Source organism: Coenobita brevimanus, chromosome 50 (genome assembly GCF_032717465.1).
Source record: "Coenobita brevimanus isolate Jiangsu-jjx chromosome 50, ASM3271746v2, whole genome shotgun sequence".
NCBI lineage: Eukaryota > Metazoa > Arthropoda > Malacostraca > Decapoda > Coenobitidae > Coenobita > Coenobita brevimanus.
The window spans coordinates 30509232-30536884 of NC_137003.1; positions in this window are offsets into that span (position 1 = coordinate 30509232).

Consider the following 27653-nt stretch of genomic DNA (forward strand, 5'->3'; position numbering starts at 1 on the left):
TGTTACATAGCCTATGATTTCATCATCCTTTGTGTAATTTTAACGCACAGTATGCTGCATGTTTGATCACGAGCGTGTTCTGCCTCAGTCCCCCCTTCTACCATTATAGTAGAGTACAGTAAGTCGTCCTTTCTGTTGTTCAGAGTAGGATTGTCAACTCTTTGTCCCCTATAGCTTCATTTGCGCGTCCTTCTTACAAGTTGTATCAAGCTCTGCTGGCCCCTATATAATGAGCTCAGTCTCTGTATTAATTGCCACTTAGATCTACTCCTCATTTTGTTCACATCTCTGTCCTCCCCTGAACAGTTATTATTATTGTGAGTGCTCAGGAAGTCTCCAGCCATCTAGCAGCTGTGTGTAATTTGAGTATAACTGTTGTTGCATTTTTTCTTGTACTGTGTAGCATAAGGTTAGTTCTTAGGCCTAGTAAGGTTTTTGTAATTTACGTAAGGTTCTTATTGTCAGTCATCATTAATAATATTTTGTATCTGTAATAATATATCTGGCATTCACTGAGTATTATCTGGTATCTCATTTTAAAAGGGCTGACTTAGATAAATTTACTCATGCTAATTTCGTGTTAATAGAGGCTATTGCAGTTAACCATATATTTAACCTGTTTTTTGCCATTACATTATCCTTATGAGTCCTGAATGTTTTGTTGTTAGTTTGAGCATTAAACTTTAACTTGTAATTTTACCTAACTCTTTTGTTTTGAACCTGGAACTTTACGGGACAGTAGTGACTCTTAGTATTCTCACTTAATGTGTACATTATCTTTCTCTGTTCCGTAACAATATATATATATATATATATATATATATATATATATATATATATATATATATATATATATATATATATATATATATATATATATATATATATATATATATATATATATATATATATATATATATATATATATATATATATATATATATATATATGTGTGTGTGTATATATATATATATATTTATATATATATATCTAGGCTGCTTCCCCCAAGGAAAGGGAGGCAGCCGAGACAGGACGACACACTCCCCATTTACTCATCCATTGAAACACATTCATTCGCATCTTAGCCCCAAGTGAAGAACGGACAGATCCTCACTGCACGACACTGCACAAAGGTCAATTGTGCAATGCAATCAGTAACATCCGCAGCAGGGCCCGACAGCAGAGCTGGTTTACCCCTGCCACATCATAACAGACCCATCCCCTTACCCGCACCTCACCTGACCAGCTGATCAGACCAAATACGGGAGAATATCCCGTCAGGGCTGCGTCATCACTTATTCATTCACAATTTCTCTCCATTTACTTCTGTCACGCACAGCCACTCTTCCTTGCTCAACAGATATCCCTCTCGCATCCAGTTCTCTTTTCACACTGTCCATCCATCCTATTCGTGGTCTTCCTCTCAGCCTTACACCTCTCACATCAGATCTAGTTATCCTTTTCACCAATTGCTGATTATCCATTCTCTCCATATGCCCAAACCATCGCAACACCCTCTGCTCAACTCTACCAGCCATCTCCCGAAAACTCCAGTTCTCCTTCGCACTTCATCATTTCGCACTCGATCCATACGTGTCACTCCACACATACTCCTCAGACACCTCATCTCCATTACATTCAAACTTTTCCTCTCTGCTACACCCATATTCCATGTTTCAGCCCCATATAACGCAGTCGGTACCACAACACCCTCATACAACCTTCTCTTTACATCCATTCTAAGCGAACGACATCTAAACACTTTTTTCATTCCTCCCAGTACCTTTCCTACTTCATTTATTCTAAACTTCACTTCTGCATCTATTCTTCCATCCACAGCAACATGTGACCCTAGATATTTAAAACACTCTACCTCCTCAAGCAACTCGCCATTCAAAGCTATATTCATTCCCCTACCATCTACCAACCTCGTACACTTCATCACTTTACTCTTATTCTCATTTACTTTCAATTTCCTCCTTTCACACACCCTTCCAAACTCCTCTACCAACTGTCTCAATCTCTCCTCTGAATCAGCCACAAGTGCAGTATCATCTGCAAACAGCAGCTGCTTCAGATTCCACTCTCCACCATCAACATTCACCAGACTCAGACCTCCACCTAAAACTCTTGCATTCACCTCCCTTACAACACCATCCATGAAAAATATTAAACAACCAAGGCGACATCACACATCCCTGTCGCAGCCCCACTCTCACAGGAAACCAGTCACTCACAGCATTTCCCACTCTTACACACGTTCTACTATTTACATAAAAACTTTTCACCCCTTTTAGTAACCTACCATCAAGTCCATACAATCTTAAAACAGTCCACAAAGCCTCCCTATCAATTCTATCATACGCTTTCTCTAAATCCATGAATGCCCAAAACACATCCTTGCCTTTCGCTAAATACTTTTCACACACTTGTCTCACAGCAAACACCTGATCCATGCATCCCCTCCCTCTCCTGAAGCCACACTACTCTTCACCAATCACTCCCTCTGTACCCTCTCTAACTCTCATAATTAACACTCTACCATAAACCTTACCTACAACACTTAACAGACTTATACCCCTAAAGCTAGTACATTCATACTTATCACCCTTGCCTTTATACAACGGGACCACACAAGCACTTGCCCAGTCAATTGGCACCATACCTTTCACAAAGCACACATTCAACAATCTTACTAACCAGTCAACAATGGTCACTCCACCACCTTTCAGACATTCCACAGCACACCCATCCATACCTGCTGCTTTCCCTGTTTTCATCTCCTTTACTGCCTTCTCCACTTCCTCCTTCGTGATCAAAGAATCATTCAACTCTCCCAACACATTTATTCCTTGCACCCTTCCATCTGCCACAATCTCAGCCACCCTTTCCTCCTCTACATTTAACAATCTTTCAAAATACTCTGCCCATCTCTTCCTTACTGCATCCATCTCAATTAACATCCTTCCATCCTCTGCTTTTACTCGTTCTTCCTTCCCAGACTCTCCCTTTCGCACCCTTTTCACCTCCTTCCAAAACATTTTCTTATTCTGTTGAAAATTCTCTGTCAGCTGCCTACCCCACCTCTCATCTGCTACCACTTTAGCATCACGCACAGCCCTTCTCGCCCTATTCCTCTTTTCCTTATACCTTTCATATGACATCTCATCCTTCCTCTGCAGCCACACTTCATATGCACGTCTCTTCTCAGCCAGAGCCATACTTACTTCCTCGAACCACCATTCGCTTTCTTTTCTTACACCACCACCCACACGTCTCACACCACACACCTCTTCTGCATGCCCCACCACAGCACTCTTAAACAACTGCCATTCCTCCTCTACACTGCCATTTTCCTGATCTTTCAGTGCGTTCCACTCATCTTTCAATTTCTCCTGATACTCTATCTTTTTCTCTCTTTTATCCAACTCACTCACGTTCAAAACCTCCCTGGCACACCTAACCCTCCTAGCTCTCACCCATCTCTTACCTACTCTTAACTTTCCCTCTACCAGGTAGTGGTCAGACATACCTTCACCCTCCCCTCTCAGAACTCGCACATCCAACAATCTTCCTATTACATTCCTAGACACAACCACATACTCCATCAGAGCTCTATCAACAACCCTTCCACCCTCCTGTCTCACCCATGTATACTTATAAATATCTTTCTTCTAAAACAGCGTATTTCCAATTACCATCTCTCGCTCAACACACATCGCTATCATTCGTTCCCCATTTTCATTTCTTCCAGGCACACCATGCATACCAACTACACCTTCAACTGCTACATTTCCCACTCTAGCATTCAGATCTCCCATCATTACCACATTCACATTCGCTCCAAAACTCTGCAGACACTCATCAACATCATTCCAGAAAGACCCCCTCTCTTCTTCATCACTTTCACTACCAGGCCCATATGCACTCACAAACACCCACAACTCGCGTTCAAATTTCGCTTTCACCCACATCAGTCTCGATGACACCTTCCATTCAATCACACTCTGCTGTACTTGCGGACTCACTAACAAGGCCACACCTTCTCTTGCCCTTCCTCTATCAACACCTGACAACCTTCCATTCACACTTCCAAACATAGACTCACCCTTCCCTTTCATCTTCGTTTCACTCAAGGCTAACATATATATATATATATATATATATATATATATATATATATATATATATATATATATATATATATATATATATATATATATATATATGTATATATAAAGAGAGAAAGAGAGTGAGATATAAATTATATATATATATATATATATATATAAAATATATATATATATATATATATATATATATAAAATATATATATATATTTATATATATATATATATATATATATATATATATGTATATATATATATATATATATATATATATATATATATATATATATATATATATATATATATATATATATATATATATATATATATATATATATATATATATATATATACATATATATATATATATCAAAGTCTGCAGAACTAGAAACCTGTTCCTACATTCCCACCGAAATTTTTCCCTCGTGCTCTCATCACTTCTCAGCTCATCAAAACCATAATTATTACCTCCTGTACAATTACCATCAACGTTTCTCTTAAGTTTTATTTTAATCTTTGACACAACAAATTGATGATCACTACCTATATCTGCCCCCCTCCTTACGCAAACATCTTGCAAGTAACTCCTATGCCTTCTGCTAATTGCAGTGTGGTCAATCTGGTTACAATATTTACCACATGGTGTAGTTTTATGTATTTTTCTATGCTCAAAGATAGTTCCACCAAATATGAGGTCATTTGCCAAACAAAAGCTTCCAAGTCTCACCCCATTTTCGTTTCTTACACCAACATCCTCCTTACCCATACAATCTTCAAAAACATCCCTACTACTGCCAACAATCGCATTAAAATCACTAATGCAAACCAACACATCATGTCTTGCCACTCTATTCACTACATCCTGCAGCATTTCATAAAAGTCATCCTTCATTTCATCAGCAGCCTCATTTGTCGGAGCGTACCCTACAACCATACTGATATTACCATGGTCAGATTTTAAACGAGCATAAAGCAAGCGCTCATTAATTGGTTCAAACTCACATACAGCCTTACAAGCATCTCTACTCAGCAGTAAGCCTACTCCTTGGTAATGATTTCCATCACTCCTACCAGAAACCAACATAGTAATACCATCTTCCAAATTCGTTTTATCAACTCCAAGCAACCTCGTTTCTGTAAGAGCACAAATATCCATCTCGTATTTCTTGAACACTATCTATCTATCTATCTATCTATCTATCTATATATATATATAAATATAACACTATATATCTCTATATATATATATAAATATATATATATATATATATATATATATATATATATATATATCGTACATATTTATATACATCTATCTATCTATTGCCAGACGCCTCAATCCCGTTTGGGGTGGCTACAAACAAATCGCCTCCAAGTCGCCCTGTCCCCCTCCATTTCACTGGCCTGCTCCCAACTCACACCCCCCTCTCTCATATACCTCTTCACCCCATCCCTCCATCTCATCCTCGGCCTCCCCCTCCCTCTTCCCCCCTCCACCTCACTCACATACACTCTCTTCGTCAGTCTTTCACCCTCCATCCTCTCCACATGGCCAAACCACCTCAGTGTGTTCCTCATAACGCTTCCTATCACATCCACATCCACAACGCAACGCTCCTTTATATCCTCATTCGTCAGCCTGTCTCTCCATGTGACTCCACGGGCTCCTCTTAAATAACTCATTTCCACTGCTCTCACTCTTGACTTGTATCCTTCCAACAACGTCCAAGCTTCACTTTCATACGTTACAGTTGGTATCACAATACTGTCATGTAGTAACTTTTTCACTTCCATGCTCACTTCCCTGTTTCTTATAACTGCTTTCAAAGAACCAGCAACCTTTCTTCCCTGCTGTACCCTTTCAAGCACTTCACCCTCCAAACCTCCATCCATACTCATCACACTACCCAAGTACTTAAACGTACTCACATTTTCCAATTCCTCACCATCCAACCTCGCTACACATTCACTGACTTCACCTCTCTCAAAGACCATCACTTTACGCTTCCCTACATGCACCTTTAGATTCTGTTTCTTACACACTCTCCCAAACTCATCCACCAAGCCTTGCAGCTCCCATTCATCTTCACTCAACAACACAGTATCATCTGCAAACAACAGTACAGGGAATTTCCAAACACTATCCTCTCTCACCAGGACCACTCCAACATCCACTACTCTACCTTGTACCTCTTTTATTACCCCATCCATGTACAGATTGAACAACCATGGAGACATGACACATCCCTGTTTCAACCCAACTTTCAAAGAGAAAAATTCACTTAGTTCACCATCCACACGCACTGCAGCCTTCGCACCATCGTACATACTCTTCACAGCATTCAACAACTTCCCATCTACTCCATATATTCTTAACACTTTCCACAATCCTTGTCTACAGTATCCACCCTGTCATATGCTTTCTCCAAATGCATGAAAGCCGCATACAACTCCTTTCCCTTCTCTAGAAACTTTTCCACTAAGGATCTAAGAATGAATATCTGATCTACACAACCTCTTCCCTTCCTAAAGCCTCCATGTTCTTCTCCAACTAATTTCTCTGTTCTTTCTCTAACTCTGTCAATAAGTATCCTATTATACAAAGAAGACAAATGCCCCTATGGTTACCACACACTTCTTTTTCCCCTTTTCCTTTGTACAAGGGAATAAGTATAACTGACTATATATATATATATATATATATATATATATATATATATATATATATATATATATATATATATATATATATCACAGGGTTAATAGACATGGGCCGTGGAAAGTATTAAAAACATATGGAGTAAATGGGAAGTTTTTGAATGCTGTGAAGAGTATGCATGAGGGTGCTAAGGCTGCAGTGCGAGTGGATAGTGAACTGAGTGAATTTTTGTATTTGGAGGTTGGATTGAAACAAGAATGTGTCAAGTCTTCATGGATGTTCATTCTGTACATGGATGGGGTTATAAAAGTGAAACAAGGTAGGGCAGTGGATGTTGGAACGGCCCTAGTGAGAGAGGGCAGTGCTTGGAAACTCCCTGCACTGTTCTTTGCAGATGATACTGTGTCGTTAAATGAAGACGAAGGGGAACTGGAAGGCTTGGTGGATGAGTTTGGGAGTGTGTGTATAAAACGGAATCTAAAGGTGAATGTACGAAAGAATAGTTATGGTGTTCGAGAGAAGTGAATGAATATACAGTGAGGTTGGATGATGAGGAAATAGAATATGTGAGTACATTTAATTACTTGGGTAGTGTGATGAGTAAGGATGGAAGTTTGGAGGGTGAAGTGTATGAAAGGGTGCAGCAGGGAAGAAAGGTTGCTGGTTCCTTGAAAGCAGTGATAAGAAACAGGGAAGTGAGCATGGAAGTGAAAAAGTTACTACATGACAGTATTGTGGTACCAACTCTAACGTATGAAATTGAAGCTTGGACGTTGTTGGAGGGACACAATTGAAGAGTGAGAGCAGCGGAAGCGATTTATTTGAGAGGAGCCTGTGGAGTCATATGGAGAGACACTGACAAATGAGGATGTGAAGGAGCATTGTGGTGTGGAGGTGGATGTGATGGGAAGCGTCAGGAGAAAAACACTAAGGCCATGTGGAGAGGGTGAAGAACGAGAGACTGACGAGGAGAGTGTATGTAAGGAAGGTGGAGGGCGATAGAGGGAGGGGAAGGCCAATGATGAGATGGAGGAATGGACTGGAGAGGTATAATTATGAGAGAGGGGCGCGTGAGTTGGGAGCAGGGCAGTGAAATGACGGGGGACAGGGCGACGTGGAGACGAAATGTTTGTAGCCAACCTGTATGGTAAACAGGCGTCTGGCAATATACACTTTCATAATATATATATATATATATATATATATATATATATATATATATATATATATATATATATATATATATATATATATATATATATATATAATCAGCGGTGGCACAACCTGTAGACTGGTGGCCTGCAGTCCTACTGGACCCAGGTTCAAATCCCCGCTGGGGCAGGGAACAATTTAAGGATTTGAATTTCACAAAATCAGACTTTACTGATCTACCAGAAGACCCGCCGACATGTCGTAAAAAGACCCCCGCTAATACCAATACACCAGTCCTGTATGAGACAGCCCTAGCATGTATTCAATATGGACGGTGGGTGTTATCTCCGAAGTGGTGACATGTAGAGGTGTATGGTATGTAGGAGGACTACTGGGCCTTGAGAGCAGGCTGTGACGCCTATGCTCGGAGTCAGACACACACACACACACAAATATATATATATATATATATATATATATATATATATATATATATATATATATATATATATATATATATATATATATATATATATATATATATATATAATGTGTGTGTGTGTGTGTATTTCAAATGGCTCGGTACTTTTCTGATAGACCTCGTATTTCTAGGGTACTGAAGGTAGAAACAATGGGAAAAATGTAAATGAATAAGTGCCGTTATTAAAAAAAAAAAAAAATGCAATACAGTTTATCTTGGGTAAAATTTCTTTTAAAGTACGACCCATTCAAAACTATATATCTGATACACATTCAGTATACTCACAAATAGTTAATCTTCAAAGTTTGGTTCTTTTCAGTAGTGTTCAGGGCCTGGGGTCTTCCTTCTCTTGTTCAGTCTGAAAACCACAATGTTGATAAGACGCCCAATAGTGATTATGACACTGTCCTCCTTAATTCTTTTCCTTCTTACTTCTGGCAGTATCGTACAGACCCAGCCCCCCTATACCTCATACTCTGTCGCACGACCAATCCTCTTCCACAAGTTTTACGCTTATGTCTTTAATGCGATGGCTAATTTCATCTGTTTTCAGAAGTTTCAGAACATCAAACTGCTTCATGCCTCCGTTTGTGATCTTGTTTACTATCGAAGGGCAGTTCAACACGTTACCACTTAACCACTCCTGAATCTGTAGGTCGTGGTTTATAGGGGACGTGGGTATACTTCAGGAAAGTTTGATTTAAATCACTGCTCATATACATCGTTCCACGTGTAACAAGGATACATGACTTTCAAATGGTCACGTAAGTCTGGTTCTTTTATGCCCACTCCTAATAATTAACCATCTCTTTTAAGTTAATTTGGAAATAATTAGGGTATTACAGCTTCAGTTAATCTTGTTAAGGTAGTCTTGTATACATTCTGATTATTATACGAATCGTCAGATATGTTTAAGTTCAGTCAGGTTAAGTTAGGGCCATTTCTGTTAATGGAAGTTCAGTGAGGCTCATTCAGGTTAACTTCATTTCCAAAAGAAATTAGTTAAGTTCCGATATGGTCACACTTGAAAAATTAATTTTGCACTATACTCATCAAATTCCATCAGGTCAATACAGATTGACTGAAGCTAAGGCTTTGCAGTCATTTTAAAAATAACCAGTTGTTTCGAGGCAATGGTTCCAGGGGTCTGTCTGCCTATCTGTCTATCATGCAATCATTTTGGCTCACCAGAAGATTATGGAATCCGGACTGTGCTACTTAGTTCAGACATTTAACGTGAGTGACTATTTTTTCGCCCCTAAGTGATATTATATGAACATTTTTCCAATGTGTCCAACTCTGGGCATAGGCTTCACAGCCCGTTTCCTGGGGTTTATCAGTCCTTTTATGTATTGTGCATTTCTACATAGGCTAATACCCACTTCGGCGCTAACACCAACCGTCCAAATTAAATGTGGGAGGGTCTTACGGTAAATCAGTATAATCTGCATCAGAAAAATTCAAATCTTTATACTGTTACCTGCCCCAGCCAAGAATTGAACCTGGACCCACTGGGACTGCAAGCCACTTCCCTACCAACTGGGCCACCGTCTTTCCACAAACCCCAAACACTCCTCGGATACCTTTACAGGCCACATCCGATCGCAGTACTTTCACCAGTAGACCGCCAAGCCTTAATGCGGTTGTTTGGACTATACGAAATCATTTGGGTTGTCAGTCAGTGCAGTGTCACCTGAAGACAGCCTTACACACAGTGTGTAGATGATGGACGATCTAATTTAACAGAAGTGGCGGGGGGGACACAACCTGGCCGCATTATGGGGTGGTACTACTACTCTGCGGCCAGGTTGTGTTAGGAAGAATACTGCCACCGTATTCCCTGCGTGTCGTAAAAGGCGACTAAAAGGGGCGGGGTGAGGGGACTAGGGACCTCCTCCTCTGTTTTTTAGTTCCTAAAAAGAGACAGGCCAGAGAAAGGGATGGGGGATGGAGTTATCCCCGTACCCTGAAGATTGGGTCTGTGAATGTGCGTGGATGTAGTACGATTGAGGCTAAAAGGGAGGAGATTGGGAGAATGTTTGTGAGAAGAAAGTTGGATGTGTTAGCTTTGAGTGAAACGAAGATGAAAGGGAAGGGGGAATCTATGTTTGGAAGTGTGAATGGAAGATTGTCAGGTGTTGATAGAGGAAGGGCAAGAGAAGGTGTGGCCTTGTTAGTGAGTCCGGAAGTACAGCAGTGTGTGATTGAATGGAAGGAGGTGTCATCGAGACTGATGTGGGTGAAAGCGAAATTTGAACGTGAGTTGTGGGTGTTTGTGAGTGCATATGGGCCTGGTAGTGAAAGGGATGAACAAGAGAGGGAGTCTTTCTGGAATGATGTTGATGAGCGTCTGCAGAGTTTTGGAGCGAATGTGAATGTGGTAATGATGGGAGATCTGAATGCTTAGAGTGGGAAATGTAGCAGTTGAAGGCGTAGTTGGTATGCATGGTGTGCCTGGAAGAAATGAAAATGGGGAACGAATGATAGCGATGTGTGTTGAGCGAGAGATGGTGATTGGGAATACGCTGTTTGAGAAGAAAGATATTTATAAGTATACATGGGTGAGACAGGAGGGTGGAAGGGTTGTTGATAGAGCTTTGATGGACTATGTGGTTGTGTCTAGGAATGTAATAGGAAGATTGTTGGATGTGAGAGTTCTAAGAGGGGAGGGTGGAGGTATGTCTGACCACTACCTGGTGGAGGGAAAGTTAAGAGTAGGTAAGAGATGGGTGAGAGCTAGGAGGGTTAGGTGTGGCAGGGAGGTTTTGAAAGTGAGTCAGTTGGATAAAAGAGAGAAAAAGATAGAGTATCAGGAGAAATTGAAAGATGAGTGGAGCGCAGTGAAAGATCAGGAAAATGGCAGCGTGGAGGAGGAATGGCAGTTGTTTAAGAGTGCTGTGGTGGGGCATGCAGAAGAGGTGTGTGGTGTGAGACGTGTGGGTGGTGGTGTAAGAAAAGGAAGTGAATGGTGGTGCGAGGAAGTAAGTATGGCTGTGGCCGAGAAGAGACGTGCATATGAAGTGTGGCTGCAGAGGAAGGATGAGATGTCATATGAAAGGTATAAGGAAAAGAGGAATAGAGCGAGAAGGGCTGTGCGTGATGCTAAAGTGACAGCAGATGAGAGGTGGGGTAGGCGGCTGACAGAGAATTTTCAACAGAATAAGAAAATGTTTTGGAAGGAGGTGAAAAGGGTGCGAAAGGGAGAGTCTGGGAAGGAAGAACGAGTAAAAGCAGAGGATGGAAGGATGTTAATTGAGATGGATGCAGTAAGGAAGAGATGGGCAGAGTATTTTGAAAGATTATTAAATGTAGAGGAGGAAAGGGTGCCTGAGATTGGGCGGATAGAAGGGTGCAAGGAATAAATGTGTTGGGAGAGTTGAATGATTCTTTGATCACGAAGGAGGAAGTGGAGAAGGCAGTAAAGGAGATGAAAACAGGGAAAGCTGCAGGTATGGATGGGTGTGCTGTGGAATGCCTGAAGGGTGGTGGAGTGACTATTGTTGACTGGTTAGTAAGATTGTTGAATGTGTGCTTTGAGAAAGGTATGGTGCGAATTGACTGGGCAAGTGCTTGTGTGGTCCCGTTGTATAAAGGCAAGGGTGATAAGTATGAATGTACTAGCTTTAGGGGTATAAGTCTGTTGAGTGTTGTAGGTAAGGTGTATGGTAGAGTGTTAATTATGAGAGTTAGAGAGGGTACAGAGGGAGTGATTAGTGATGAGCAGTGTGGCTTTAGGAGAGGGAGGGGATGCGTTGATCAGGTGTTTGCTGTGAGACAAGTGTGTGAAAAGTATTTAGCGAAAGGCAAGGATGTGTTTTGGGCATTTATGGATTTAGAGAAAGCGTATGATAGAATTGATAGGGAGGCTTTGTGGACTGTTTTAAGATTGTATGGACTTGATGGTAGGTTACTAAAAGGGGTGAAAGGTTTTTATGTAAATAGTAGAGCATGTGTAAGAGTGGGAAATGCTGTGAGTGATTGGTTTCCCGTGAGAGTGGGGCTGCGACAGGGATGTGTGATGTCACCTTGGTTGTTTAATATTTACATGGATGGTGTTGTAAGGGAGGTGAATGCAAGAGTTTTAGATGGTCTGAGTCTGGTAAATGTTGATGGTGGAGATTGGAATCTGAAGCAGCTGCTGTTTGCAGATGATACTGCACTGGTGACTGATTCAGAGGAGAGACTGAGACAGTTGGTAGAGGAGTTTGGAAGGGTGTGTGAAAGGAGGAATTTGAAAGTAAATGAGAATAAGAGAAAAGTGATGAAGTGTACGAGGTTGGTAGATGGTAGGGGGATGAATATAGTTTTGAATGGTGAGTTGCTTGAGGAGGTAGATTGTTTTAAATATCTAGGGTCACATGTTGCTGTGGATGGAAGAATAGATGCAGAAGTGAAGTTTAGAATAAATGAAGTAGGAAAGGTGCTGGGAGGAATGAAAAAAGTGTTTAAATGTCGTTCGCTTAGAATGGATGTAAAGAGAAAGCTGTATGAGGGTGTTGTGGTACCGACTGCATTATATGGGGCTGAAACATGGAATATGGGTGTAGCAGAGAGGAAAAGTTTGAATGTAATGGAGATGAGGTGTCTGAGGAGTATGTGTGGAGTGACGCGTATGGATCGGGTGCGAAATGATGAAGTGCGAAGGAGAACTGGAGTTGTTCAGGAGATGGCTGGTAGAGTTGAGCAGAGGGTGTTGCGATGGTTTGGGCATATGGAGAGAATGGATAATGAGCGATTGGTGAAAAAGATAACTAGATCTGATGTGAGAGGTGTAAGGCTGAGAGGAAGACCACGAATAGGATGGATGGATAGTGTGAAGAGAGCGCTGGATGAGAGAGGGATGTCTGTCGAGCAAGGAAGAGTGGCTGTGCGTGACAGAAATAAATGGAGAGAAATTGTGAATAAATAAGTGATGACGCAGCCCTGAGGGGATATTCTCCCGCATTTGGTCTGATCAGCTAGTCAGGTCAGGTGCGGGTAAGGGGATGGGTATGTTATGATGTGGCAGGGGTAAACCAGCTCTGCTGTCGGGCCCTGCTGCGGATGTCACTGATTGCATTGCGCAGTTGACCCTTGTGCGGTGTGGTGCGGTGAGGATCTGTCCGTTCTCCCCTTTGGGGCTAAGATGTGAATGAATGTGTTTAAATGGATGAGTAAATGGAGAGTGTGTCGTCCTGTCTCGGCTACCTCCCTTTCCTTGGGGGAAGCAGCCTAGGTATATAGATAGACAAAAATAAGTAATAGGGCAGTCTTTAAGGATACAGGGGAAATGCAGAAGTAGGCAGAACTAAGATGGTAGCAGGCCGATGGGAAAGAGCACAGTAATTCTTCTCAGTGTGACTGCTTACAGCAAAGGTTTCCTCGAGAGGAAAGCGATTTTAAAATATAATCCTGTCACGGACAGTAACTTTCTGCTTGCTGCGTATGCGAATGTGTGTATTATTATGTGTGCTTAGACGATTTCTACTCTCTGCGGATAGCGGTAGCCAGAATTTGTTATTGGTGTAATAAAAAGCTATATTTTAACATTTTACCACCGTTATTATATGTGGGACTTTTCAGCAACAGCACTGAAGTTTGTTGCTGAAAAAAAAGGTGGCGCGTTCTATATCGGTTATTTCTGCTTTGAATAAATTAACTATCGCAAAATAATTGACATTCACCCTGTATGACATGGGGTGAAACTGGAAGAGTTTACTTGGGATTTGCCAATTTTTTTGTATTGCACGAAAACCCTAACGTCACGACCTCCCAAACTAATACCAATTCTTAATTCAGATCGACATGTTAGAAGAGTACTTCTTTACATGATCTTGATTTGTTATGAAATACTTTGTTTATGACTTGAATATATAGTAAGAAATTAACATTCACTTATCGAACACACACACACACACACACACACACACACACACACACACACACACACACAAATACCAGCTGCGAGAGGGCATTGCTACCTGTTGGTAGCTCTGTATTCCTTGTCCGATTTAACGTGAATTAATAATGACATGTCCCGTTGAATGTTTTACATAAATATTTTGCATGAATTAACCAAAAGAACAATCCGTTAATCCGTACTATACACAATTTTGGAACAAGCATAACTAGATGGACAAATGGGATTATGTTCATTTACATTTACATGACATTATACGTTTGCCTGACAATGGATATGTGTCCTAAAATATTCCTCCAAATACCATACTATTATTTTCAAGACTCGATACACTAAAGAATGAATAAAAACAACAACGATCAGTTCTTTGGGTGGCATTTACAGGTATTTCCAATGTAAGTTTTTTGTGTTTGTTCTCGTCACTTTGTTTATTCATCCCGGAAAACAAAATGTCAACCAGGCAAAATGCAGCAGAGAAGAGCATGTTCTGCGTCGTCTCTCTGTGCCTGGCGCTGATATATAAAAGGGAGATGATCAAGAAGACACTCAGTAGGGAAGGTATCCAAGTGATGGAAGTACCTGCTGTTTGGAAACCTTACGAGAACAAGGTAGAGCCTGCGTTGCCCTTAAAGAGGTGTGTTGCAATTTGTCAAAATTCCACCATTTTCTGTCTGTCTGTGTCCGTCTGTCCGTCTGTCTGTCTGTCTGTCTGTCTCTCTCTCTCTCTCTCTCTCTCTCTCTCTCTCTCTCTCTCTCTCACACACACACACACACACACACACAAATGACAGTTTTCTGCATAATTTATGTAAAAATGTGGCCAAAACACTATAACTCGGTTTAAACGTAATGTTATTATCTAAACCTAGTGAAATTTCTGACTTATTCTTTTTGTTTGCCTGGGAATGGGTGTATATGCAATGAGTACTAATAAAACAGACTGGAAGCGAACCTAGTTAGTTTGAAGTGAACCTAGTTAGTTCATCGTTTACGCATTCCCAAAGATATACGCAATAATCCAGTCTGTAGTGAGGATTCAGGCCTGCTTTTTATTTTCTCTCTCTCTCTCTCTCTCTCTCTCTCTCTCTCTCTCTCTCTCTCTCTCGTGTTTATTCCTCGACCATACTTAAGTATCAAAACCGTTGGTTGTTGTACCGTTTATCTGGTCACTTCACTTCTCATTGGCTACAGATCATTAACCGCGATTCTCAACCCCCTTTCCCCCAAGTATCATTCAATTCCATTCAGATTTGCTTCATACCTGCCCCACCTTCTCCTAGATATGCGAGACTGTACTTCGAACCCCCTTCCTCTTTCACGCCATCATTCCATCTCCATTACTTCATATTTTTCTCATCTCTGGTAATCTGTCATCACTCTTCCCACAGTGCCTTTGTCTGACATAGGCCCTGTATTCCTGTCGGTTATGGAAGCTCCCTACACCTCTGTCATACTGACGTAATTTTGGATATGGTTAGTTAATATCAATCCGTAGGGTTGCCATACGTCCGGATTATCCCGGACATGTCCTGAAATTAGGTGTCAAAATTTTCATCAGGGAGGAATTTTAACACTCCAAAAGTCCGGAACATCTACTTCCATCACTTTTTCTCGAAACATTTAATACACCATTGAACTCCGTAATGACGAGAGAAAGAGAGAAATACCTTTGTTGTTTTTATCAACTAGTAAGTGTTGCCAACTTGGCTAGTTTAGCGCTAGCACTTAGCTAAAATGTCTTGCATTTTTTCTTGTTTGGGCAGTTTTTTATTTTTTTTCCCAGTGCTTATTGCTGTTATAGCCATAAAATAAATGGTAATTGCTCACAATTATTGGGTTAGTTTTTATTTTTGCACTGTAGCATTTGTTATTCCTATGCTCTTATCCCGCATCTAAAGCTCTTCAGCATTCTTCAGTTATATACTAGCCAATTCTGTACTTTGCCTGTTGTCCACCATATTGTAAAAAGATTAAAGATTGTGGTAGTATACAGAAGTACTGGCGTATGATATCATTCATTCATCATTCATTGCCAGACGCCATGTATCCCAAACGGGGTGGTCAAGGGCTTAGAGTTAATTGTTTTACAGTGAGGGGCACTAATCCTCCACCAACCCCACTTGACACGTAGGGAGAACGTTATGCCAACAGCATCTGGTGTTCCCAGGCGGTCACCCATCCAAGTACTAACCAGACCCAACGTTGCGTAATATGATTGAAAAAAAAGTCGGATTTTTTTTTTTTTTTTTTTATTTTATGGGGCATTTTTGGGTTCCGAAGGCCTGGGCCTAAAATGTTCGGAAATTGGGGTTCCAGGAATTGAGCGTCTGGTTATTACAGAGATTACTGTATATATATATATATATATATATATATATATATATATATATATATATATATATATATACACAGTAAAACCTCACTATAACAGACTAATTGGGGCCCAAGCCATTCCGAAAAAAGTTAAATTCCAATAAAAGCGACATCCAGATTTCCCCCTGCTAACCCGGACTTTTTGCAATAATATCAGACATTAGTCTGGATTGCATCAACAGTTTTTAAACTGTTCTCACTACCATTGCGGCACTGTCCTGTATTATACATTCACTTCAATAATCAAATGGAATAATACAGGCACCGATGTACAGCTCCGGACAGATGAAACGGCTACACCCCATCCACCAGCGACTTGGTTTGGGTCTCAGTGGTTCTGGTAACAGTTGCAGGTGGAGGGAGGGGGGATGTGGGAGGGTGAGGAGGGGAGAAATGTGGGCGGAGTTATATAGGGGGTAGTGTGGGAGGGTGAAGAAGCAGCACAGTCTGGCTGGTGGGAGGGGGAGACGAATGGTTGGGTAGCGGAGACGAGAGTCGGCTGGAGGGTAAGACAGGTGAGTGTGATTAGATGAAAAGAAATTACAAAAAATTAATTATTATAATATCTGCTGCATATATTGCATTTTATCTACTAAATAAAAACACTGTCTATTATTCACCACCGTATTTGGGTATCCTACTCATTATTATTATTATCCTTTGGATATTAGGCAATAAATAAAGATATTGGACGGTCTTTCGGACCCGAACCAATTTTTTCATAACTTTTTTCTTCAGCTATTTCCGTATTCCTATTATCACTCGTGCTTGAAGTCCCCCTTTTTATCACTTTCTCCTACGCCCTACATTTTTTTTTAGGCATAAGGCAGTTTAACTTTCTCTTTAAATAACCATATTTGTCAACAAATATTCCTTTCATTAATCTATTTAATTACCTGTTTTCTTTCAATATGCATTTGTCTAATAATGGGTGTTACACCTTAATTGGCGCCGCTATTTGACGTTTTGAATAAATTTGGTCTAAATTTACGCATATATTGCAGTCTCTCTCAAGTAGGCTGGCAACCTCACACATCCTCACCCCTGCTTTCTCCTTCTCTCGCTACCCGTTCCCTCCTTTCCTTTTGTAGTACTGTTTATCTAATCTTTCTCATATATTTAACCTCATTCCTTCTTACAAACTTTTAGTGCCATAGGAATTTCTCCCTTATCACCTACAGTCCTACTACATTAAATTGGAAGAAACTGCCATCGGGAAAAGAATATCCGGAAATTTACGGCGAAGGTTACGATATTAGTTATTTGGAATGAAAGTGTTGGCAGATACGCATTCTTGACGTGATTATCGCAGCCACAGCATTTCGCCTTCATAAAACAGAAGGACTATAGGTTTCATGCATTACCTCCTTACGTCCAGCATTACTGTGCAGAACGCCATGTATAACACATTAAGGACCACAATGACAGTACTGGTAGTCATCGTGATTCTCATGAATCTCTCCATAGGCTATTGAAAACAGTGCTTTATGCTCAACTTCAGAATTATGTTCTCATCATGGCAATGATAGACAAAGATAATAAAAACAATATATACAACCAAATTATCATTTATTATACAACAAAGCTCAAACTGCCTCCGTGCTACCTGAAAAAAATTAAATACCTGATCATATATATATATATATATATATATATATATGGATGATGCCATGTCGTAGCGCTTAAGGGAATAACAGGGATGACGACGGTGATAATTATCGCAAGGAAACGAGATGAAAGGAAAATTTTCTCTACCTGAAGTAAATTCTAATGGACAGTAATAATTCGAGACCCCGTTTATTGACAATAATTTTTATAGATCTGCATGTCGCCGTTATTGCGTCTCGGAACATTTCGGTAGATGATATAACTGATATAAATTGATAAATGGGTAGAGAGATATCCTTATCGTCTATATTACGTGATAAGTATGATATAGTAATGATAATCTGTCCTGATAGAGTACATCTTGCTGTGACGGAAGGGTATTTGTAAAGCGAACTAATTTATACCACAGACTGTATCAGAAGTGTTTCTTCTTCGTAAACTGAAGCTCGATGAATACTCTAGACTGTATGCCAGGAAGCAGGTGACCTTGGTGTTTCTTATGAGGGATCCGGTTCGTGGCATAGTATGGAGGATGCATAGAGCTCAAATTTATCAAACAGATAGTATCCTCGTAACTGGCCACTTCTTCACCCACTTCCTGAAACTCAGACATGGAGTACCGGGGTGAGAATAACGCCATAATGACTAATACACCACAAACACATGGATATTTATACATCAACGAGAAACGACTGTGGTTCACTTGTATTTTCTATGGACTGCAATAAACACCGTTACTCAGGGCAGACCACCAGTTCCATGTTTTGTCAGTATATACTGAGATGAATGATTCTAACCGAATCAGGTAGATCCTCTCCGTCAACTGAGACAGTGGCATACTGACATGTGAATTAATTGTCATGTCTGGTTATTCTTTAGAAACAGTAAAAAAAAAATAATGACTTTTTGTTTACCTGTAGAAACAAATAAAATAGTAATTAGAGGACAAACTTGTGCCACGTGACACTATGCGAAGTCGTTAGGTTTCCTGCCATGAACAGAGGATCATGTATTTAATTTCTTCAGGCTACATGTGATTGTGTGAGCTGCTTACACCGTTGAGACTGCAGCACGGAGGCAGTTTGAGCTTTGTTGTATAATTAATGATAATTTGGTTGTATATATTGTTTTTATTATCTTTGTCTATCATTGCCATGATGAGAACATAATTCTGAAGTTGAGCATAAAGCACTGTTTTCAATAGCCTATGGAGAGATTCATGAGAATGACGATGACTACCAGTACTGTCATTGTGGTCCTTAATGTGTTATACATGGCGTTCTGCACGGTAATGCTGGACGTAAGGAGGTAATGCATGAAACCTATAGTTCTTCTGTTTTATGAAGGCGAAATGCTGTGGCTGCGATAATCACGTCAAGAATGCGTATCTGCCAACACTTTCATTCTAAATAACTAATATCGTAACCTTCGCCATAAATTTCCGGTTATTCTTTTCCCGATGGCAGTTTTTTCCACTTTCATGTAGTAGGACTGTAGGTGATAAGGGAGAAATTCCTATGGCACTAAAAGTTTGTAAGAAGGAATGAGGTTAAATATATGAGAAAGATTAGATAAACAGTACTACAAAAGGAAAGGAGGGAACGGGTAGCGAGAGAAGGAGAAAGCAGGGGGGAGGATGTGTGAGGTTGCCAGCCTACTTGAGAGAGACTGCAATATATGCGTAAATTTAGACCAAATTTATTCAAAACGTCAAATAGCGCCGCCAATTAAGGTGTAACACCCATTATTAGACAAATGCATATTGAAAGAAAACAGGTAATTAAACAGATTAATGAAAGGAATATTTGTTGACAAATATGGTTATTTAAAGAGAAAGTTAAACTGCCTTATGCCTAAAAAAAAATGTAGGGCGTAGGAGAAAGTGATAAAAAGGGGGACTTCAAGCACGAGTGATAATAGGAATACGGAAATAGCTGAAGAAAAAAGTTATGAAAAAATTGGTTCGGGTCCGAAAGACCGTCCAATATCTTTATTTATTGCCTAATATCCAAAGGATAATAATAATAATGAGTAGGATACCCAAATACGGTGGTGAATAATAGACAGTGTTTTTATTTAGTAGATAAAATGCAATATATGCAGCAGATATTATAATAATTCATTTTTTGTAATTTCTTTTCATCTAATCACACTCACCTGTCTTACCCTCCAGCAGACTCTCGTCTCCGCTACCCAACCATTCGTCTCCCTCTCCCACCAGCCAGACTGTGCTGCTTCTTCACCCTCCCACACTACCCCCTATATAACTCCGCCCACATTTCTCCCCTCCTCACCCTCCCACATCCCCCCTCCCTCCACCTGCAACTGTTACCAGAACCACTAAGACCCAAACCAAGTCGCTGGTGGATGGGGTGTAGCCGTTTCATCTGTCCAGAGCTGTACCTCGATATACGATACCTTTAGATGCGATACCCCAGCTCAACGATGAGGGCAGAAACAACACCGCACCCCGCCTAAAGTTGGCCAAATCCTGGTTGAACGATGGGTCTTGATTTTTTTTTTTTTTTAACTGATTTTGATGATATTCCAGACCAAAATCGTGTGTTTAGGTCGATCTAGAAACCATTCCTAGGCTCAGATTAAATGTCTTTTAGCCATTGGTGGGTTGAACATTGTCACCTTAGGGCACAGTTCACTAAGCTTGATTTTTTCCAGGCTTACACTTGACAATTCTCAGACTTCACTTGTTGGCTTCAGTGAGCTATCCACAGGTGCCAGGCGTAGGTCAGCTTCCCTTACAGCCGTTAGGCCATTTAGATTGGCTTTAAACTTGTTTTTGGACTCAATTGGGCGGACCCAGGACTTGGTTGGGGGAGAAACCCAAGGCTCAAAAATGCATCCCTATACTTTACATGCTAAATCTACCCCGAGATACAACACCCCACACAACGATGGATCTTCACTCAACCAACCGCATTGTCAAACCGGGGTATACCTGTACTGTAAATATAATAAAACTGTACTGTACACTGATAAACATATCTTTTATTTACCTTACTGTGGTGAACATAGCTGAAGTGGTCAGGCACTCCAGACTGCTTCTGGATTTGTCAGACTTTTTCCGATATACAAGAACTATCTATCTATATAATCAAAGTTTCGTAACTCTAAAGGCCCAGAGTGTGTTTTGGGTAGGGGAGGAAGCATGGGTTTCAGTGGAAGCGTCCTGTATTTTGACTGTTCAGATATGGCAACCCTATCAATCCGTATGTCATTTATGATAAGTATGGTGATATTTGAATGACTTAACCCGCCCGGTCCCGTCGACGTATGGGTACATTGCAATGATTTGCATTTTCCAGTCCCGGCGACAAACCAGTACATCGTGCAATTGCAAAGTGCATAATTTCGACAATTTTCAAATTTCGCGCTGGATTTGCGGTACATATCCTCGCATGACCTTCCCCTACCTGCCACCAGGTGGGGACACTCGGCGACCCCGCGCGACCCGCGCTAACCTGCCGCTCGTCCACTCACCTGGGAGCAATGGTCCTGCTCAGACATGGCTAAGAGAGGTCTCTCAGAGGGCGAAATTCAAGCCGCCCTGGACGCATTTACAGGCGACAGTGATTCCCCACTGGACGACGAGGTTGTGGATAAAGATTATGTGCAGCCAGAGGAGAAAGAAACCACCAGCAGTGATGAAGAAGTCCCGTCTCCCAGGAAGCGGCAGTACGTGACTTACCGTGCTGCTAGAGAGGGGCAGCCGGCCAAGAAACCACGTGGAACATCCTATGCCCATCCCCAACGTGATCTGGAACCAGATTTCGATGACGAGGACGAGGACGGAGTTGTGGGACGTGCTGCCACGTGGTATGGACGTGAGGTAATCACTCATTGTGGGCCAGAGCGCACACCACCTCAGACGAGCAGGTATGGGCCTAGTATTTTGTTTGGGGAGTTAGGAAGTGCCGTGGAGGGAGTGGGGAGTGAAAGGGAAAGTGCAGGGAGGATTAGGGAAAGTGAGAGTGACGTGAGTGAGTCATTGCTCTCCCTAGGTAGTGTGAGGGGGCGTAGTGCATCACGTGGGCGAGTGCGGGTGCGTTCAGCATCACGTGGGCGAGTGCGGGTGCGTTCAGCATCACGTGGGGTTGTGATGGAGGGGGAAGGTGGGGAGGAACCACTCCCAAGCACGTCTTATGCTCCCCAATATCCCCTAACACGTGGTCGAGCTAGGGTGCGTGAGAAAGCACGTGGTGTTGTCATGGAGGGGGAAGGTGGGGAGGAACCACTCCCCAGCACGTCTTATGCTCCCCAATATTCCCCTACTTCATCCCCACAGCCCCCTAATGTTCCTCAAGGCCGTAAGGGTAAGGGAAAGGGAAAGGGTAAAGGCAGAGGGAAGAGGAGTGACAGTGGGGAAGCCCTCCGTACTCCTTCTCCCCCACCTCCCCCACCAGGATCTCCTCCCCACCCAGACGAAGGCGGTGATGGGGATGATGGGGACGAGGGATTTGTGGGATGGAATTGGGAGGATGGGAGTGATTTTTCTCCCCTCATTCACCCCTTCACTGAGCAGGGGCGTGCTGGCTGCATTGCTCCCGGAATTCACCATAATTCCACCAGGTTGGATTTTTTCCACCTGTTTTTTAGTGAGGCATTCGTGGAGCAGATTGTTTACCAAACCAACCTTTTTGCAAGCACCCAGCGCCTTGAGAGTGAAAGATTGGGAACAAGGAGTAGGCATTCTATCATATATGATTACCCTGCCTCCCTTTCAGAAATGTTCCTATTTTTTGCCTTGGTCCTTTTGATGGGTATTATACGAAAGAACAGAATTCCTGCTTACTGGACAAGGGACCCTGTTATGTTTACCCCAATATTTGGGCAAGTGATGAGCCGTAATCGGTTTCAACAAATTCTAAGTCGCCTCCATTTCTATGATGCTCATGATCCTGCAAATGCGAACAACACTGATAAGATGAGGCGAATTAGGTTGGTCTTTGATCACCTCAAGCAAACCTTTCGTTCCTCATTCTATCCATATAGAGACCTTGTCATAGACGAGAGTCTCGTGTTGTGGAGAGGTAATATTTCATTCAGACAGTATATACCCAGCAAAAGGCACCGTTTTGGGTTCAAGATCTTTGTTATGTGCGACTGTAGGACTGGATACGTGCAAGACATAGTCTTGTACACCGGTGCACAGACATAATAGAAGATCGAAGTATTGGACTGTCGGGAGCAGTGGTAAAGACGATGATAGAAGACTACCTTCATCGTGGTCACGTCCTCTACCTGGACAACTGGTACACTAGCCCTCTTCTCGCTCGTTATCTACACATGCATGAAACGGGAGTCTGTGGAACCGTGAAGGTGAACCGGCGTCATATGGCCAAGGTAGGGCGGAAACTTGACAGGAATGAGGTTGTCTTCTTCAAAGCCTACATCATCCTTGCAACTGTGTGGAACCACAATAGAGAAGTAAGTCTCTTGTCAACGGTTCACCGCCCCTTGATGCACCGTACTGATTCCGTAGATTACCGTAGCGAGAACAGGCGTCACATTTGGAAACCTGAGTGTGTCATGGACTATAACATAAACATGCGCCTGGTGGACCAGTCAGACTCCATGATATCGACGGTAGAGTGTGCCAGGACCACGATGAAGTGGTATAAGAAACTGTTCTTTCACTTGCTAGACATCACTGCTCTGAATTGCCACCACCTTAACGCCATGACAACAGGAGTTTAGGAAACCTTTGAAGGGTTTGTGAGGGAGCTCACAAGAGAGATATTTGCACGTTATGCTGTAGAAAGGCCCCAACATCGCACCCGCACTGCCCCTATTGCCCAAACTCCCCTGAGAATATCCGGCCGCCATTTCCCCACTCCTATCCCTCCCCCGCCAAACAGACCTAGGCTCCAACGCAGGTGTCACGTGTGTAGCAATTCCCGGGTGAGAATCACGACACAGAGGAAGGACACCCGCTATGAGTGCGTGCAGGGTGACGTGGGTCTCTATATGCACCCATGTTTCAGCGAATATCACACGTTGATGCAATTCTGATATGGTGTGAATGCAACAGGACGCTGAAACTATGAAGTAAATGCGACAGACAGACGCTCAGTGAAATTATCAGTCATGTTGATCTCCAGATATTAGAATTAAGTGCATACGGGTATAACATAAGTGCAAAAATTGTATGTAAGTGTATAAATATGCTGTAAGTGGAAACATACGTAGCGAGGGTTTTATGATGCGATATTCTGTCGCTCAGTCCAATAAATACGGCCCATAATTATGTAATTATTATTATTGGAAATGCTAACGGGTATAAGTTCAAATTATTATAAGTGCTGAAATATATTCTAAGTCAAATATTCCTAGCGTGTGTATAGAGATGCGATATCCTGACGCTCAGTTGAATGAATAAGGCCCGTAATAATGAAAATAGAAGTCAACAAGTGGGAAAGTGTGTAATATATGTGAAGAATTAGTATATAAGTGTTTGAGTATTATGTTGGTCGAAACATTCATTGCGAGGGTATTTTCATGCGATATTCTGATGCTCACTTGAATAAATAATGCCAGTAAGTATGTACAGTGCAGTATAGGGGTATAAACGTGTGTAATGTAAGTGGGAAAGTATAATTGGAGTGAATAAATAAATTAAAAGATGAAACACGAGTGTTTGAGATTGTGGTTGCTACGTGAATATGCTCTACCATATCGCTAAATGCCCTCGTAATGAATGTAAATAATTGAAAACATTTACAGTGGTGGAGGAAAGGTTCTATGTAAATGGAAAAATAATAGAAAAGTGATAAAACAATTGGGCATGTTGAACGAGTGCGCTTACTAAGCTGATGTGCGCTAAACTTATGCTGCATGTCATCATAATGAATGAAAACATCTGAAAACACTTACAAACAGTAGAAATTGGTAAAATGTAATTGAAACAGAAGTATACAAGTAGAAAAAATGATATGTTGACTCATACAAGAAACTTAGCATATAGCATGTTACGACTCGGACCACACTAGCTATGCTCGCGCGATGGTACAATGCTTATTTTTCATATATATGTGTCTGAAATCCATTATATTGTTACTGTTACTGTTTATTAGTTCAAATTCAATAAATACAGAGGTGTTGTGTGTTGTTTCTCCCAGTATTCCCTACCATAGAAAACGTCGGAGGTGCGGAAAACCTCGGGACGTGACGGGTTAAATGACGCAGAAGAGAATAAGATGAAGTAATAAGCAAAATAAATCGCTTAGGAAGAGATGTTAGAAAATTTCCATAACGGACGGGAAAACGGACTATTGTATTACAGAGAAAGGAATGGCGCCATGAATGTTGACTATTACAGTCTATACAGCTGTACTAATATGCATGAAAGAATGAAACTAACCATTACTACATACATGAATAATATGGGCACAAGAAAATGAGGTGAGTGTATGGGTTGACGGCTGTTACCAACCCGATTTTAATGGGGACTACTTCTAACGCAATCGCTATGAGGGATTTGTCATGAAAAACGTCCCATGACGGTATAAGGAATACAAGTGCTGGAAACACTATATTACTGAAGGATCGAATATGAAACTAAATATTAATAATAACAAGGTCAGAAGAACTGTGTCCTCCGTATCAGTGAAAACATTACTGACGTATTATTGCAGAAAACTCAGTCTAAGACAGGACTGGAGTCGGTGAAAGGAAAAGCCTTAGAGTGCATCATGTTTTATAAAGAAGATATTACCAATACACGATATTTGTACACTGCACAAGAGACAATTAGGATCCGGCATAAAGTCGGTCATTGTGCCGGGTCTAAAGGAACGTTAAGCATCTACGGGAATGCCAGGTATCCACACTCCCAGTACCTGCAGTCTCTTTGAAGTCCGATTTCCAAGAGCAATAAATCTGCTTTTCTAGAGAGAGCATAACCCAAGGAAACAATGAGAACATTTATCGTACTTAAGAGAATAAGGAGAGTGAGATGGTTCACATAGTAGCGAGTCCATTAAAAGTAAGAGGATAGTCATATATGTGACTTTGGACGTAGACTTAGCAGTTCACACAACACCTTGGCAGAGGAGAGAAACACACGATGGAATTAACGGAGGTATATAACATGACATGCCAGTTAGTCCTGTGAAAGTTTAGCCAACAGTCATTAGAAATGCATCTCCTTAACTTAGTCCGTGATCCAGCTGGGGCTCATCTCACGATCTTACCATGAGGAATCCACTCCTCTATCAAACTATAATTAACCTTCAAAAAGGAACATTTTTTATGCATAACAGGTTTTTTCCCCTTCCTCAATGCTCATATGTAGTTTTATCACATATCTCCTGCAACTTGCCTGTCACAGTTCCTTAGCTTTCACAAGTTGCGCTAAATTCAGCTTCACCCACAGGAGGTCTTTGGAATCAACCTGAAGAAAAATCATCTTCATCATCATCATCATCATCACCTCACAAATAAATAAAGTGGGAGGTTACAAGAAACAGGGTCAGAAAATTAAAAAATAAACATGAAACAACGGCCAGTGAACTAGGCCACACATCCTTTCAGACAGCGATATTGTTTTATTAATTTCACAGACCGAACGATCAACACAAAACTGGACTTCATAATGCCTGTGAAACAAAGTTATCCTGTCGACTGCCAGGTTAACAAGTGGACAGAACCCTTGCTGAACTTGTCAGCCGTTGATATGGCTCGGGGCTCCACCCCAGAAGTCGAATAAGATGGACGAATAAACCAAGAGGAACAGAGGAGATTATTAAGGTTAAGGGTTTTACTTTACGAATTTCGGTGACCATTCTTATTTCCTGACTTTCTGTTGTTCTGGACTCGAAAAACGGGAAACTGGGCTGCAAAAAATTCAATATATTACCTAGCCAACGTCTCATTTCCTGTATGGCCCGGCCTCCACTATAGGTGGAGGAAATCTTAAAACGAACGTCTCATGAAACTAAATAATAATAATAATAATAATAATAATGATAATAATAATGATAATAATAATAAAATGGTTGGTTAATTCGGCCTTATGATTCCTAGCACCTTCATTCAGCTTGTGAATCATAATTTAAAGAAATAAAATGAAAATATTGTTACATTTTTCATACGAGCTCGTGGTGGTTTTGTCAGCATAATCAGCTCGCAATTGGCAGAACCTGAGTTTGTTTGTCAACACTGTATTAGGGAAGTGGACGTATACTGATACTACAGGTCATATCCTGTGGGAAAACTGAGACGGGGAAAAACGTCTGCCTTAACCATCCTTGATCCGTAAATGGAAATAGATCTAAAGCTCGTATTGTCGTCGGTTAAGAAAGCTCCCCAACATCTCTTCTTTATTGATTTAAT